General features: G+C 37.2%; 1 protein-coding gene across 3 annotated transcripts in view; it reads right to left on the bottom strand.

The window, feature by feature from the left end:
- BMPR1A (bone morphogenetic protein receptor type 1A) overlaps positions 1 to 16,968 on the bottom strand; it is a 131,822-nt gene that overhangs the window by 83,311 nt on the left and 31,543 nt on the right. The window contains exon 2 of one of the 3 annotated variants that reach the window (XM_028098926.2): positions 5,201 to 5,353. The exons of the other annotated variants lie outside the window; for them this stretch is intronic. The gene's annotated coding sequence lies outside the window, so the exon portion shown is untranslated. The remainder of the gene's footprint in view (positions 1 to 5,200; positions 5,354 to 16,968) is intronic. 3 annotated transcript variants of the gene reach the window in all.

Below are 16,968 nucleotides of genomic sequence, written 5' to 3' on the forward strand. Positions count from 1 at the left end.
AGTTATAATGGGGAAAACAGTAACTATACCAATGGAGAAAATGGACATCTTGACCAGGCAATCAAAATTCGCATTACCAATGTAGGACAAGCATATTATGCCTCTAAATATGATACCCTGAGAAAGGACACATCATCATTTATGGAGAATTCTTGCCAGGGATGCATCACCTAAATCCAATAATGAAAAAACGTCAGATAACTCCAAATGGTGGAATATGGCATAAAATAACTGGCTTATATTCTTCAAAAATGTTAATGTCATACAAAATAAAAGATAACTACGGACCTGCTCCAAATTAAAGAGACATGAGAACTAAATACAATATGTGATCCCACATTCAATCTTCTACTATAGTAGAAGGAAAAAAATCTAATAAGAACTTACTTGAGACAACTAATGACACAGGAATAGAGATGTAGATTAAAGTAGTGTATCAGTGTTAAATTTCCTGAATTTGATAACGTAAGCATGATTACATATGAGAATATCCTTGTTTCTGGAAAACAGAAACTGCAGCAGAAAGGGTCAAAGGCCATCATATATACAACTGTTACTCTCCCAAACAGTTCATGAAAAATTGTGTGTGTGTGTGTGTGTGTGTGTGTGTGTGTGTGTGTGTGTGTGTATGGGAAGGTGAAGGAATGAGGGAGAGAATGACACAAATGTGGAAAAATATAAAAAACTGACAAATCTAGATAAGAATATGTAGGAATTCATTATGCAATTCTTACATCTTTTCTAAGTATGAATTTCAAAAATGAATTAAGTTCATGTGTTGTAGTCCTAAGCCCCAGTACCTCAGAATGTGACCTTATTTGGAGAGTGTCTTTGCAGAGGTCATCAAATTAAAATGATGTCACTAGAGTGGGCCCTACTCCAATGTGACTGGTATCCCTATAAAAAGAGGAAATTTGACACAGACATGTCCAAAGGAGACAGGGAGAAAACAGCCATCTACAACCCCAGGAATGCTTGAGGCTACAAGAAGTTAAGGAAAGAGGTCTGGAACAAAGCCTTCCCCAGTGCCTTCAGAGAAAGCATGGCTCAGGCAACAACGTGATTTTGGATGTGAGCCTCCAGAACCAGGAGGAAATAATTTTCTGCTATTCTAAGCAGAAACAAACAAACAAACAAACAAAAGAATTAGAACAGCAATAAAACCACCATTAGAATATTATGCTAAAATAAAATACTTTTCGCAGATTTCTGAGATGTTTTCACCATCAACATCAGATGTTTAAAAAAACACAAATACTTGTATTCACTGTGTTTACCAAAGATTGAAGATATCATCAAACACCAACACTGTACTCTAAAACTGTGATATAAAAAAATTAACCAAACTCAATGCACTATCCCTAAAATACGTGCTTTTAATATAAACTAAATCCCAAATTGACAATATATTAAAACTGATTTAGCAAAGTTATCATTAAAGATCACATTATATATATTTTAAATCCCCCATTAGGATCAATAGACAAAGTGTTAAAACTAAAAAAAAAAAAAAAAAAGTTAAAGGTTGAATGGTTTAAGTATACAACAATTAATTAGCTGTTTGTATATTAATAGAACAGTTTACAAAATATAATGGAAAAATAATCTCACAATGGCACTTAAAAATATACTTCAAAACTTTACTGAAAGTCAAAAAAAAAGATTAATAAAAGAAGGTATGCCATTTTATGTTAGAAAACTATACACTGTAAAAATGTCAGTTCTCTCCAAATCAAGGTATGCCATTTTATGAGTCAGAAAACTATACACTGTAAAAATGTCAGTTTTCTCCAAATCAATCAATAAATGTTACCAGGCTTTTGAAAGGAATCAGAAAAAAGGACTCTGAAGACATGTGGAAAAATAACCTTTGGAATATCCCACACTTTTGGAAAAAAAGGATTTACCTCACCAAGTATTAAAAAATAGTGAAAGCTACATCAATATAAACAGTGTGATTCTACTATCAAGAGACAGATTATACGGAGACCAAGAGTAGATCCAGAAATAACAGAATATAATAAAAGTGGCATCTCAAATCAGTAAAACATGTTGAGAGAACTTGCTAACCATTTGGGAAAAAACTTAAGTTGGATCCTTACCTTATGTAACAAAATTAATTCCAGATAAATAAAAGGTTAAAATGTAAAATAATATTGCAATGCAGAAGGAATTTCTAAGTTTGACATCAAAACTAGAAACCATAAAGGAAAGGCTGATGTAAATTGTTATTGGAGATAACACTGAATACAATTTTTTCTGTTTTATGTAGCAATCTTAATAAGCCTACATTATTACAATCCCGGTGTGCTTTTAGAGTTGTGGCTAGGGCAGTAAGATCACAGTATTATATTCTACCCATTTGACTTCACTTTAAAGAGAACAATTTTCCACTCTGATTTGACAACTGGCTTTTCCTGTAATGGTTAGGAGGTTATTGAATAATAAAAAGTACTTACCTCCTTTTTTCACATTTCTGTGATTGCTATCTTTAGTTGGAATGAAAAATTATCTAATTCCTATAAGCTGGTACTGAGTTATTAAAATAGAGATCAATTTTTTAAAATTAATATTCTAGGTAAACAAATAATACCTACCTACAAAAATTGTTTTTCTCCCTGAATCTAGTACCCCTGGATCTGAGTGCTACTTGCACCCTGACTGGTTAAATCACCTATGTTATAAGCAAATGTTTGCTCTGCAGAAAGAAAACAAGCACTACTTATTTAAATGGGATATCTCTTGTCAAATCCCTAGGTTCTTCTCCCTGTCCTTCACACCACAGTCATTCAAGTGTTTGTATCTGCAGTAGTATTCCTAGTATGTCAAGAAGTATTCCTAATGTCGTTCAGACTTTTTAACATCATTATTTTTACTTTCCAAATCCTCTTTTGTCCTTTCATAAATTAGCCCCAAAGGCAGCATTATAAGATATAAAACCTGTTATAATAATGAATTTACACAGGGCTTAAGGGCTTAAACCAGCAAGAGTCCACCCTCAGCGCCAATTTAGCACGTTCCTCAGCCACCACTATGGGACTTAGGTCAAAAGCTGTGGAAGGCAGTAGAGTCCTATCACAGCAGGTAGGACTTCCATTCAGAGGAGTACTGAGACGTTGAAGATGAGGGCAGAAAACCCTGCAGCACAAAGTCCATCAAGGACACTGACAAGAATGGGTTTTCAGACATGAATGGTGGTGGGCAGTTAGAACAGTGATTGGAGTGAGTTAAGGGAAAGCGAGGGAGAGGAGATACTGCAAGTAGACAGCTAACTCTTTGAAGCAGGTGGCTACGCAGTGAGAGTGAAAGATGACTTTGTTACCTAAGTCTCTACTTCAGATTGTTCGCTGATGGGGAATAAACCAATGAGGAGGCAAGGACTAAAGAACAGAGAGGAGAAACAGTGAAAATTCTCCTAGATACCACAAACAAATAGAGCTAATGTGGCGATATTTATCTCTGTGCTTTTATCGACCTCAACAAAAACAATTTGGCATTTTTGAACAAGCTGCCCTATAAATCTCCTTGTCATACTGGGGAGGTGGGGAGAGGGTGAGGAAAAGCTTAGGCAGGCTCCATGCCCAGCGCAGAGCCTGATGCAGGGCTCAATCAGAATCAAGAGTCAGATGCTTAACCAACTAAGCCACCCAGGTGCCCCTCTTGGTCATATTTTTAATTCTTAAGCAACAATATATTCATACAGACTCGTTTATGAATTACTGGTGTTCAAAACATTAATTTCTTTGTTCTCTACACACTCTTAAGTAACTTCAACATATGTAAGGGATTTTACGTCCAGGAAATTTCTCTTCATATATATGCATGACTTTTTTCTCACAGCAGCATCACTAACTTTATTTAATTCTCATTTTTTATTTTTTAATTTTTTTTAAGATTTTATTCATTTATTTGACAAGAGAGAGACACAGCGTGAGAGAGGGAACACAAGCAGGGGGAGTGGGAGAGGGAGAAGCAGGCCTCCCGCTGAGCCGGGAGCCTGATGCAGGACTCGATCCCAGGACCCTGGGATCATGACCTGAACCGAAGGCAGATGCTTAACCAACTGAACCACCCAGGTGCCCCCCTCATTCTCATTTTTAAAAAATTCCTGCTGATGTTCGAGCTCGTTTGTAGTAAAGTTTTTCATTACACATCTTTTTCACATACTGTGTTAATCATAGTTCTTACTATAAATTAAGTCCTAAACCGTGGTCTTTTGACAGACACATGTAAAAATGTTCTTTATTTTCACAAAGAATTATACATTTTTTCCTAAAACACAAGCAGCTCTATCTTAGGTTTCTCCCTTTTGACAGAGATATCAGCAGTCAGTTTAGTACTGGGGAGACATCAGGGAGTGCCAGAGATCAGAGCACCCTCTACTTAGCTCGCCCGACTGCTGTTAACTGCGGAACAAAAGATCTGTGCCACCTATCATCCAGTTTTTCAAGATGAGTAAAAAATCTGGATTTTCTTTTTGTATAATCTCCCAATTTTTAATTGTTTGCAACTAATTAGAAAAATACAGTATAAACCAAAAATAAAATGCCTGCAGGCCAAATCGAGCTGACATGCCATTGGTTTACAACCTCTAGGTTAAGGGATCATAATGGGTCTGCTTATTTATTTTTTTTCACTTTTTTCTTGATTTTAGGTCATTCTTCCTTCCAAGAAGGGATATCACAAGTCTGTCCTTTTTTTCTTAAGATTTTATTTATTTATTATTTATTTATTTGAGAGAGAGTGTGAGAGAGAGCACAAGTGGGGGCGGGGTGAAGGGCAGAGGGAGAGGGAGAAGCAGGCTCCCCGCTGAGCAGGGAGCCTGACGTGGGGCTCCATCCCAGAACCCTGGGATTATGACTTGAGCCGAAGGCAGACATTTAACCGACTGAACCACCCAAGTGCCCCCACTAGTCTTTCTTTAAAATACTCATTCAGAGATTCAAAGTGAGGTTAAATGACCTACCACCATCACCAAGTGCCATTAAACATTTCTCTTTTTTAAAGTAATATACCATATTTGCATTTTGATACTAGTTTGGGGTTGGAATGAAATTCACCTTTAAATTTACACTTGTTCTTGAGACGTTTTCATCTATCTACAGAAGTACGACAATTAGCATTTATAGAGCACCTACAGTGGGCCAGGCACATTACTAAGCATTTTCACACTTTGGTATTTCATTAAAGCCAAAATTACCTTGTAAAGTAGATTTTATTATCTCATTTTACAGACGATTTGCAATAGTTCACGAAGTGCCCAGTTTTTGTTTCTCTGCCCTCAGAATCCAGACGAAATGGTTGGTTAGGCTTGCTTTTTTGACAGGTATCATCAATCAAGAATTACAACCACCTTAAATAAATCACAATAACAAAAATGCAAAGTGAAAGTATTGAAGGATGATATCCTTTGAAAAAACAGCTAAACCTTCATTTCAACTCCTTAAATTCCTTAGGTCCACTGATCTTCCAGTCACTGAAAGAATCATAGTTATTTTCAAGACAAGTAAAATTGAAGTCAGCTCTTCTTTTGGTTCATGTTTCTTTTCTAGGGCCTCTAAAAACAATGACCATTTTACAAAAAAACAAATCTTTTCATTAATTAAAGAGGAGCACAAAAAGAGCACAGGCCGCTGTCACCAAGAAATTACTGAGCATGTGTGCTGGGCAAGGCCGAGTGCTAGGCTCTGTAACACAGAACTAAGTACGGTTCCCTACTCCCTTGGAGCTCACAGTTTCTAGAAAGGGAAACAGATCTTAAAGAAATGTCCATACAAGTAACAATTTAATTACAGTCATGGTAAATGCCACCAAGGAAACTTAAAATGGGGTGCTATGATAGCTTTCATAAAGTTGTGCAAGTCTAAGTAAAAATTGGGCAGAATCTCAATATAATCAGGGAAGTAAAAAGACAAACTGCTCCTTCCTGTGAAGTGGCTCCTTTAAAAAACATACAGTCTGAAGGATTACATTAAATCTCTACAAATACCCGATTCTATTTATATTTTATATATATCCTAGCATAAGTTTCTTTAAATTCAATTCTGATGTCTTCAAAGCCACTCACTCCCCTACAAGACACACACACATAAATAATGAACTTCAATATTTTGAAAAGCAAAACATTTATCAGCATTTAAGTCCACGGCTCAACGAACACTTAAATATGACACACATTATATATTTATAAAAATTAAAAACAGACAAAACCAGTAACATTTATCAAATAATGTGGAAATGGTTAAAATGCAACTTGTATTGAAACCATGTAAACAAAACCGTAATGTTAATTTTTTAAGTATATGGAAATTAGGATAAATGGGTCAATTACTTGGCTTTTGAAAAAACATAAGAATAACATGGGTTAGGAAAGTACAAAAGCAGCAAAGCACTAAAACTGGTCATAGTCTTCCAGTAAAAATATGGCACCAAATATAAAAACTTTTAAAATATGCTTAAGAAAATGTGTCCAAAATCTCTCAAATATCACTAGCAATTAACGATTTTATGTCAAAATAATAAAAAACAAATGTACAAACTGTTCAAATACAATAAATACATATAAATATAAATACATTAAAGATCTCTCAAGGGGTGCCTGGGTGGCCCAGTCGTTAAGCGTCTGCCTTTGGCTCGGGTCATGATCCCAGGGTCCTGGGATCCAGCCCGGCATCGGGCTCCCTGCTCAGTGGGAGGCCTGCTTCTCCTTCTCCCACTCCCCCTGCTTGTGTTCCCCCTCTCACTGTCTCTCTGTCAAATAAATAAATAAATATTTTTAAAAAATTTTTCTAAAAAAAAAAAAGATCTCTCATGAGATTTAGCTGCGTTTTCCTATTTTTTCCAAGGTTTACCTGCATCTAATTTATATATATATATACTTAATGGTTCAAGTAACATCCTACGGAGTGTACTCTATTCTCACCGTCACTTTTAAACATCTTCCTTGTTTCATTCAGTTATGACTTCATTCAGTCATAACTTTGTTAGTTATATAGGGAACCACATGACAATCTTTTTGGAAAAGGTCCACACTTAGACACATGAAGTTCAAAAGAAAGGTCCATGTGGTCCTGAAAATATCATGTGACTTGAAGAATGAAAAATTCACAAATCCTCACAAACTCAGCTTTTCTTGCCCCTTCCAAAAACTGCCTTTAAAAGGACAAGTGAACAGGTGCACTTGGGTGGCTAAGTCATTCAGCATCTGCCTTCAGCTCAGGTCATGGTCCCAGGGTCCTGGGATCAAGCCCCACATCGGGCTCCCTGCTCAGCGGGAAGCCTGTTTCTCCCTCTCCCACTCCCCCTGCTTGTGTTCCCTCTCTCGTTGTGTCTCTCTCTGTCAAATAAATAAAAATATCTTAAAAAAAAAAAAAAAAGGACAAGTGAACCAAAACAGGAGTCATCTTATCATCCCATATTTATTTAAAATCTAATACATTTAGGAGCGACTGGGTGGCTCAGTCGGTTAAGCATCTGCCTTCGCTCAAGTCATGATCTCGGAGTCCTGGGATGGAGCCCAGGGTTGGACTTCCTGCTCAGTAGGGAGCCTGCTTCTCCCTCTCCCTCTGCTGGTCCCCCTGCTTGTGCTCTCTTGCTCTGTCAAATAAATAAATAAAATCTTAAAAAAAAAAATCTAAGGGTGCCTGGGTGGCTCAGTCGTTAAGCGTCTGCCTTCGGCTCAGGTCATGATCCCAGAGTCCTGGGATCAAGTCCCACATCGGGCTCCCTGCTCAGCAGGAAGCCTGCTTCTCCCTCTCCCACTCTCCCTGCTTGTGTTCCTGCTCTTGCTATCTGTCAAATAAATAAATAAAATCCTTAAAAAAAAATCTAATACATTTAGGTACTCCATATATATGATGTAATAGGAGCCAGACAGAAAGTCATGTAACCAAGCTTCCAGCACAGTGTGGCTGGCTTTCACTTTCCTTGTAAGCTAATACCTACTTTACCAGGTTATTTTAAAAGATCCTCCCCCAAAACGGCACAATATTTGGCATACTGTACGTACACAAATGGTGGCTAGTATAATTATTTTAAATCAAATTAGAGACAGGAAACAAACAGAAAGAAAATGAACAGTACAAACTGGCATTAGAAGCCCTATCGAAGCAGAGAAAAGGAAGAAATGCCCAGGAGCCCAGCTGAAATTAAAGCTTCACGGAGAAGGTAAGAGACAGGCTCTGCCTATCAAGAAGTCTCGGACTTATCAGACAAGAGGGAGGAGTGATTAACAGAAGCAGAGATAAGACTACAAAATTAGGGGCACAACATAGAAAGCTAAATCCAGTATCATTATTAGTGAGCAAAAAAAAGAAAGAAAAGAAGAAATTAGAACTAAATCATGCACTAGAAAGAATAAAACCTGTATGAACAGGACAAAACAGATCAAGTCCCAATGTCTAATCACAAATTTTTATCACAGGTTGTCTTTTCTCTTTTAGGAAAAAAAAAAGGGTCTTGAGACAACAGTCTGTTTAGAAAATACAACACCTACTCTCAAAATACTAAAAAGACATACAAATGTGACTACCTATAATATAATCTGACTACTGATGATAATGACCTTCTTCAGAAGAGTATTAAGCAAATCGATGAACATTACTAATACTTAAAATGACCTAGAAATGAGGGAGGAAACGCAATACTTTTTATTGGGCTGATAATGTTTAGGAGAGGTATAAGTAGTTTACAAATAATGCTTAAGCTTCTTAAACCCTCAGAAATGGGACTAGTTACATATAAACGTATTTATGAAATATAAGGATCCCCCATTTTTTGAAGTTCAAACTAGGCTACTTCCCTTTTTGGAAAGACCTACATGAGTACCTATTTTCACTAACCAAAAGACACCCAGAGAGGATTTTCGCTTTTATGAAAAAGGCAAAAAGCAAACACAGCGTTCAGTTTGTTTCGCAGCGAGCCATTAGAGAAAGAGTGCGCATGCAGCAGCTAGAGTGGCGCCACCAAGCTCCTTCTCCAGGAACTGCACCCAACATCTCAGCAGCAAGGTCCCTGGCGTTTGGAACAGTGTGGGTAGACTTGCGCTTTATCTTGATTTATTTTGTGCATTCATTAGCAAAATATGTCCTAAGGTACCAGAAAAACCTAAGAGAAGTTATTCTTGGGGTCTGGGAATGCTCGAAAAATTTCCCATATAAATTGATGGTAGCTGCTTCTTCACTTCATGCCATTTTGGTTTTTACCAGGGCAGGTCTCACAGGAACACTCTATTTTCAGATAGCAGGGGAAACATGCACATTCAAATTTTAATAACCATTTTTTAAATGATTCCTTGAAGGTTTAAAAAAAAGTTTATATTCTTACTAAAACTAAACTGGGAAAAATTACAACATAAATCAAATTAACATTCAGTATATGGCACTGGGATTTTTATGACAGTTTTTATGTGAACAATCTTTTTAAAGTCTTCATTAATCTAAGAGCAGCAAGGATATAGAACAAAAGAAATATTGTAACTGCTTTGGGGACTTTTTACCACCATATTTCAAAAACACACAAACAGTCCAATTCATGCCATTTTGTGCCAAGAAAGCTATTTTTCCCCTCAAAATACAATTTAAAATACTCTCTAAATTTAACTCAATATTAATATGATTTAAATTTACATTTAACTGCAATATAAAAATATATCTTGTAGGCCTTTCAAAGAAAGTATCTTTTTTAAAAATACCTCTGAATATACAAAGAAATAATCTTTAGGCTTACTTGGAAGCTAAACTATATAAAAGTAAAGCCTTTAATAGAAAAAATAGTGACTTTTACAAATATTTAAGTTAAAATGGCTCTCTTTTGGAGCCCTGTCAGAGAAAATATCTAAGTCTGCAGCTCCCTAAGTGGGGGCAGGGTTGAAGATACTGCTGCAAAAGCGATCCTAGCTTTACCAGTGCCGCTCTCAACTTGAAGTGCAGTGGTAGGCTCTGGAACAAAGAATGTGTAACTTGATCTCTTTTCCTTCTCTCCTCCTTCACAGCAACATTTAGAAAGTAATTTAACCTCTCAAAATGGCATCTTTGTGCTGCTTAGGGGAAAAACATCTACTCACTAGTACAGCGTAAGGGAAAAAAATAAGAAATCAAATCACTTTTTTAAAAATGGGTTTTCCTTTACAGTGATATTTTTGTGTCAAACATTGAGTATATAGACAAGCCAATTAAAAATGAAGACTATTTTTGCTACGTGAAGGCCCACAACGCAGGTTTTAAGAACAATTTGTCAAACATCCAGACAAGCCAATTATAAATGAAGACTATTTTTGCTACGTGAAAGCCCACAACGCAAGATTAAAAAATGCAGCTCAAGTTTTAAGAACAATTAGTCTTATTAATACAAGGTGGAATTAGTATTTATTTTGCTTCTACAACAAAGACAGTCATTAGCTCCAAAGAAGTTTCCAGGAGAAAAAATAATTAAGAATACAAGTAATCTGGATAAATTTGAATTTAAAATCTTTGTGTCTAAAAGAATCATGCAAGTTATATATGCTTTTAATTTTAATATTATCTCTTCATTTACCCTAATTTAATAAAGGAGACAAGTCAGTTTGAAAATCTGGAGAATAAAAACCTGAAAAAAAAATCTGCTAGCCAGGTATCAAAGGATGTACTGAACATTCTCACCACTGTCAAAATGTTTAAAGGTATCCTAAAATACCACCAAAATTTTATCTGACTTTTATATATCTCAAAGCACTTCTACATTCATGACATTATTTGATCCTCACAACAACCTTGTGAGTTAGGTGGTCACGAATTTGCTTAGTTGAGACAGTCACAAAAAGGTTGGTGGAAGTCTCTTAACTCCAGTCGATAGCCCCAAACTATTTCTATTTCAGTACATACCAGTAAGCATTATTACCCCCTTTTCACCAGAGAGGAAACAGGCTCAGAAGTAAATACCTTGCTAAGGTCACAATACTGATATACTTAACTATAATCCTTACACCTATCAAAACAGATAAAACAGTTTAATCAATGTAACCAACAAAAAAGCCAACTGTAGTAGAATCATGGTCCCCTCAAAGACATCCAAGTCCTAACACCCTTGGAACCTGTGAATGTTATCTTTTATGCAAGGGATTTTAGCAGATGTGATCAAGGGTACAGGAAACTGAGATAAGATTATCCTGTTGGTCTCAATCGAATCATGGTCCTTAAAAGCAGAGAACCTTTCCCAGCTATGGTTTGAAAGAAACAGATGACGGTGGGTCAGAAAGATGAGAGACCACGTTGGCTTAAAAGATGAGGAGGCAGGAGGCCATGAACCAAGGATTGTGGTTGGCCTCTGGAAGATGAGGAGGCAGGAGGCCATGAACCAAGGATTGTGGTTGGCCTCTGGAAGCTGGAAAAGACAAAGAATCAGATTCTCCCCAGGAGCCTCCAAAAAGGAACACAGTCCTGCAGATACCTTGATTTTAGCCTGGCGAGACCTGTGTTGGACTTTTGAGCTGCAGAGCTGTAACATAATAAATCTGTGCTATTTAAACCACTAAGTAAACCACTAAGTGGTAATTATTACAGCAGCAACAGAAAACTAATATACCAATTGTACTATAAAACTGACTGCTATAGACTGAATGCCTGTATCCCTCCAAAATGTGAGAAATAAATGTCTGTTTATAACCCACTCACACTTTATGGTATCTTGTAACAGCAGCCTAAACAGACTAAGACAATTGACTATTTTGTTTTTTAAAATCTTACAATACTAAAAAACAATCTGCCAATGAGCAGATGTGTCAGCAGAAATCCTATCCTGCATACAGATGAAATAAAAGTACAGGTATCCATCACTACACAACTAGGTGTGCTGCTAATGACATTCCGGCCCAATGTTATACCTAGAAAGGCTATTAATTAATCTATCATTCAGTCATACATGTCTCAGTTTAAATGGAAATTTTTTTCTTTTTTTTTATTAACATATAATGTATTATTTGTTTCAGGAGTACAGGTCTGTGATTCATCAGTCTTACACAATTCACAGCACTCACCATAGCACATGCCCTCCCCAGTGTCCATCACCCAGCCACCCCATCCCTCCCACCCCCCTCCACTCCAGCAATCCTCAGTCTGTTTCCTGAGGTTAAAAGTCTCTTATGGTTTGTCTCCCTCTCTGGTTTTGTCCCGTTTCAATTTTTCCTCTCTTCCCCCATGATCCTCTGCCTTGATTCTCAAATTCCACATATCAGCAAGATCATATAATTGTCTTTTCTCTGATTGACTTATTTCGCTTAGCATAATTCCCTCTAGTTCCATTCACATCGTTGCAAATGGCAAGATTTCATTTTTGATGACTGCATAATATTCCTGTGTGTGTGTGTGTGTGTGTGTGTGTGTGTGTGTGTGTGTGTGTGTGTGTGTTGTATCACAAAAAATTTTCCTTTGACCATAAATAAGCTTCTAAGTGCTTAAAAAATTACTTGGAATTCAATTATCATTACTATTAGGATACATAATGGATTTAAATGACAAACATTTTACAGATTTGATAAGAAATTAACAACATTAAAGGTAAAAATTTTACCAGAAATGTTAATTAGATGGGCCTTTCTTTTTTCACTCAGTTCATTCATCTGTTTGAATAATTATTACTAAAATTAGACAATTCAGCATATTCTTGTTTTTTTTTTAAGATTTTATTTATTTGAGAGAGAGCGAGCGAGCGAGCAGGGGGAGGGGCAGAGGGAGAAGCAGACTCCCTGCAGGGAGTCTGATGCAGTGCTGGATCTCAGGACCCTGGGATCATGACCGGAGCCTAAGGCCAACGTTTAACCAACCGAGCAAAACAGGCACCCCCGTTTTTTCATTTTTTAAAAGAAAGCATGGAGAAATTATGTTCATATAAATAGGTGAATGGGAACAGAAGGTATTTTGTCAGTAGTCACCTAAGTTTTAAAATTCCTTCTGAGTTATTTGCTGAAAAATCCCATAGTGATTTACCATCAAAAATGTTTTCAATGATTTAGCAGCTGATTATTTCTGAAAACTGGAATTGAAAAATCCTTCAATTTCACTGGAAGCAAAAAATTGGAAGCCATTAATGGATTTACTCCCCAAAGATTAAAGCTATTTACTTTCTCAATGCTAACACCAACATTCGCAAATGCCACTTTAGTGATCCCTGAGGTTTTGTTTAGTTTTTGGAGATATATTTAACATACCATAAAATTCACTCTTTTCAAGTGTTCAATTCAGGGGTACCTGGGTGGCTCAACTGGTTAAGCAACTGCCTTTGGCTTAGGTCATGATCCTGGAGTCCTAGGATCAAGTCCCGCATCAGGCGGGCTCCCTGCTCAGCAGGGAGTCTGCTTCTCCCTCTGACCTTCCCCCATCTTGTGCTCTCTCTCACTCTCTCTCTCTCAAATAAATAAGTAAAATTAAAAAAAATATTTTAAAGTGTTCAATTCAGTGGCTATCAGCATATTCACAAACGTGTACAACCATCACCACTATTTAATTCCAGAACATTTTCATTACCCTAAAAAAGAACCTTATGACCATTATTAACAAGCACACACAACTCCCTCTCTACCTAGTTCACTAAGCCATTTTCTGTCTATGTCTATGAATTTGCCTATTCTGGACATTTCATATAAATGGAATCACACAATATTTGGTCCTTTGTGACTGGCTTCTTTCACTTAGCATAATACTTTGAGGTTAATCCAGGAGGTAGCATGAGTCAGTAGTTCACTTCCTTTCATGGACGAGTATTCCACTGCACAGATAAACCACATTTTACCTATTTATCAATTGGCAGACATTGGGTCGTTTCCTCTTCTTGGCTATTTTGAATAATGCTACTATGAACTTTTATGTGCAAGTTTTTGTGTCAACAAACATTTCTAATTCTCTCACGTATATACCTAAGAGTGGAACTGCTGGATCTTATAGTAATTCTATGTCTAACCTTTTGAGAAACAGCAGATTGATTTCCCTAAGCAGCAGCATCATTTCACATCCCCACAAGCAGTAGGAGTATTCCCATTTGTCCACATCCTTACCAACACTTGTTATTAACTTTTTTTTTATTCTCACCATCCTATTAATGGGTGTGAAGTATCTCACTGTAGTTTTGATTTGCATTTCTCTGATGACTAATGATATTAAACATCGATCTATCATTCGATCTATCTTACTAGCCACTTGTACATCTTCTTTGAAGAAACATCTATTCAAATCCTTTGCCCCTTTTAAAATTCAAGGCATTTTTTTGTTAGTTATAAGTGTTCTTTTCATATTCTGGACACAAGTCACTTATCAGACATATGATTTGCAAATATTTTCACCTATTCTGCGGTTGTCTTCTCACTCTTTTGACAGTGTCCTTTGATGTACACAGGTGTTTAATTTTGATGAAGTCCAATCTATCCATATTTTTCTATTGATTGCTTATATTTCTGCTGTCATATCTAAGAAACCACTGCCTAATCCAAGACCACAAAGATTTACACCTAAGTATTCTTCTGAGAGTTTTATAGTTTAGCTCTTACATTCAAGTCTTCGACTTACTTTGAGTTAATTTTTACATATGATATGAGGTAGGGATCCAACTCCCTTCTTTTGCAATTGAATATCCGGTTGTCCAGCACCACTGTCTTACTGTCTTAGAATTATCTTGAGATCCTTTTCTCCCCTGAAGTACTTCCACCATAGGGCAAATGCCTCATGGTAAAAGCAGGGACAGAGGAAGCATGATGCCATTCTTTTGTAAAATGAAGGACAACAGTGGAGAGGAATGTGGGAAAGAAGTAACTGCCTGAAAGACTGGTTCACAGGAAGATCAATTTTAAGAAAGAGCACATGCAGAAGTTTAAGGTCTGGACACTGATCCACTTAAAACTATCCATGTGCTTGTATACCTCCAGAAGTTTGTGTCTCCACTTGAGCATTGTGCTACACTACTGCCTCAATTCTGGGGGGAAAAGTTATCATTTGTGGGATAATTTTTTCATATTTCAATTGTGTAAATAATGAAATAAAATGGGGCTTAGGATGAATCTAGTGATAAGAGGAAGTCTACAGGTTTTTCACCCTATACCACTCAGCCAAATAGAAAAATTCACTTCTGGGGGACCTGGGTGGCTCAGTGGGTTAAGTGTCTGACTCTTTGGCTCAGGTCATGATCTCAGGGTTGTGAGATCAAGCCCTGGGCTCCGTGCTGGGCATGGAGCCTGCTTAAGAGTCTCTCTCTCTCTCTCTCCCTCTTCCTCTGCCCACCCCCCCAAAAAAAGAAAAGAAAAATTCACCTCTATTCCATTTTACATGAAACATATTTGGTCCAAAGCATGAATTAATGGAATGGAATTTTTCTTAATCTTATTTTATTAATGCAAGAGTAATAACAAAAAAGCACTAACAAATCCTACCTTGAGTCTACTAGTTTACTCACTTTATGCCTAGGCTCCCTTGAAACAAACTCTACTAGGCTAGGCACACAGTATGGCATCGCTGAACAGAAATGTTACGGTCAAACCCTCAGCTCCATGGTACACCACTTCTCTTTCCCATAAAATGTATGCTTAGTCAAGTTCCTTTCCCCTGAGATTGGTCCAAATTACCATACTGGCAAACAGATATGCTATCTATTTCCTCTTATCACATAACTGACAGTTTCATAGGTTTGTAGTGTAACCCTGGGGTGATTTCATTTCCCATGACTTTACTTTAATTGGAATTAAGCACAGACAGTATTTTCACACGTGATAATTTACTAAATATTTCTGCCCATGTTAACTAACTGTTCACCACTTTTGAATCCTAATCTAAGTACTTACCTAATAAATCTGAACATTTTGGATTAAAACCTTCCATCTGTTGTTGTATATTTCATACCCCAGTGTTGCCTTCCATTTCACATTTTATTGGTTTTTATTGTGTAAAAGTTCATTATTTTTCAAGTACCCAAGGATTAATTAGCAGCCCTTTTCTCCACTGGTGTGTTGTTCCTGGTGCTAAATTTAAAATGGAATTATTCCTGTACTCTTATACAATTTGCTTAATTATTCCATTTTTAACCTACTAATATGTGGTGTGGTCTGAACTGAGATAAGATATGTTTTAAAAGAGTGTGAAATCTAGGGGTGCCTGGGCGACTCAGTCGTTAAGCGTCTGCCTTCAGCTCAGGTCATGATCCCAGGGTCCTGGGATCAAGCTCCACATCAGGCTCCCTGCTCGGCGGGAAGCCTGCTTCTCCTTCTCCCACTCCCCCTGCTTGTGTCCCCTCTCTTGCTATATCTCTCTCCGTCAAATAAATAAATAAAGAGTGTGAAATCTATACTGCAAACATTAAGTGGTATTGTTATGTGTAACTTTTAACTCTGATATCATTTGCAGAGTCATAGTGATGACATGTCAACCAGGTAAACACTGATTATTCAATAGTGCTGAAAAACTGGCTGGCTGGCTGGCTTCAAAGAAAAAAAAAGAGCCTTATCTCACTCTTTAAACCAAAAATAAAATGTAGATAAATAAGGTATTTAAAGTAGAAGAAAATAGTTTTGTTCTCAATTTTAAATTATTCTCGGACAAGGGGAGGCCATTCTAAGCATGACACACTAAGTTACTGAGGGAAAGAATGGTTAAGTTCCTTTTAGGAAAAGTGACACGTCAGTTGCCCATTAGACATCCAAGCAAAGTATAAATCCGTATTGCTTAGGAGGGGTTCAGGCTGGCGATTAAAAGTTGGGCATCATCAAAACACAGATCGTTTGGGCGCCTGGGTGGCTCAGTTGGTTAAGCGACTGCCTTCGGCTCAGGTCATGATCCTGGAGTCGCGGGATCGAGTCCCACATCGGGCTCCCTGCTCAGCGGGGAGTCAGCTTCTCCCTCTGACCCTCCCCCCCCTCATGTGCTCTCTCTCTCTCTCTCTCATTCTCGCTCTCTCAAATAAATAAATAAAATCTTTAAAAAAAAAAAAAACAGATCGTTTCAAAGCCTGGAGGTCGGA

The sequence above is a fragment of the Eumetopias jubatus genome, unplaced genomic scaffold (genome assembly GCF_037043125.1).
Source record: "Eumetopias jubatus isolate StellerSeaLion01/CBP00866 unplaced genomic scaffold, mEumJub1_p1.0 scaffold_17, whole genome shotgun sequence".
Classification (NCBI taxonomy): Eukaryota; Metazoa; Chordata; class Mammalia; order Carnivora; family Otariidae; genus Eumetopias; species Eumetopias jubatus.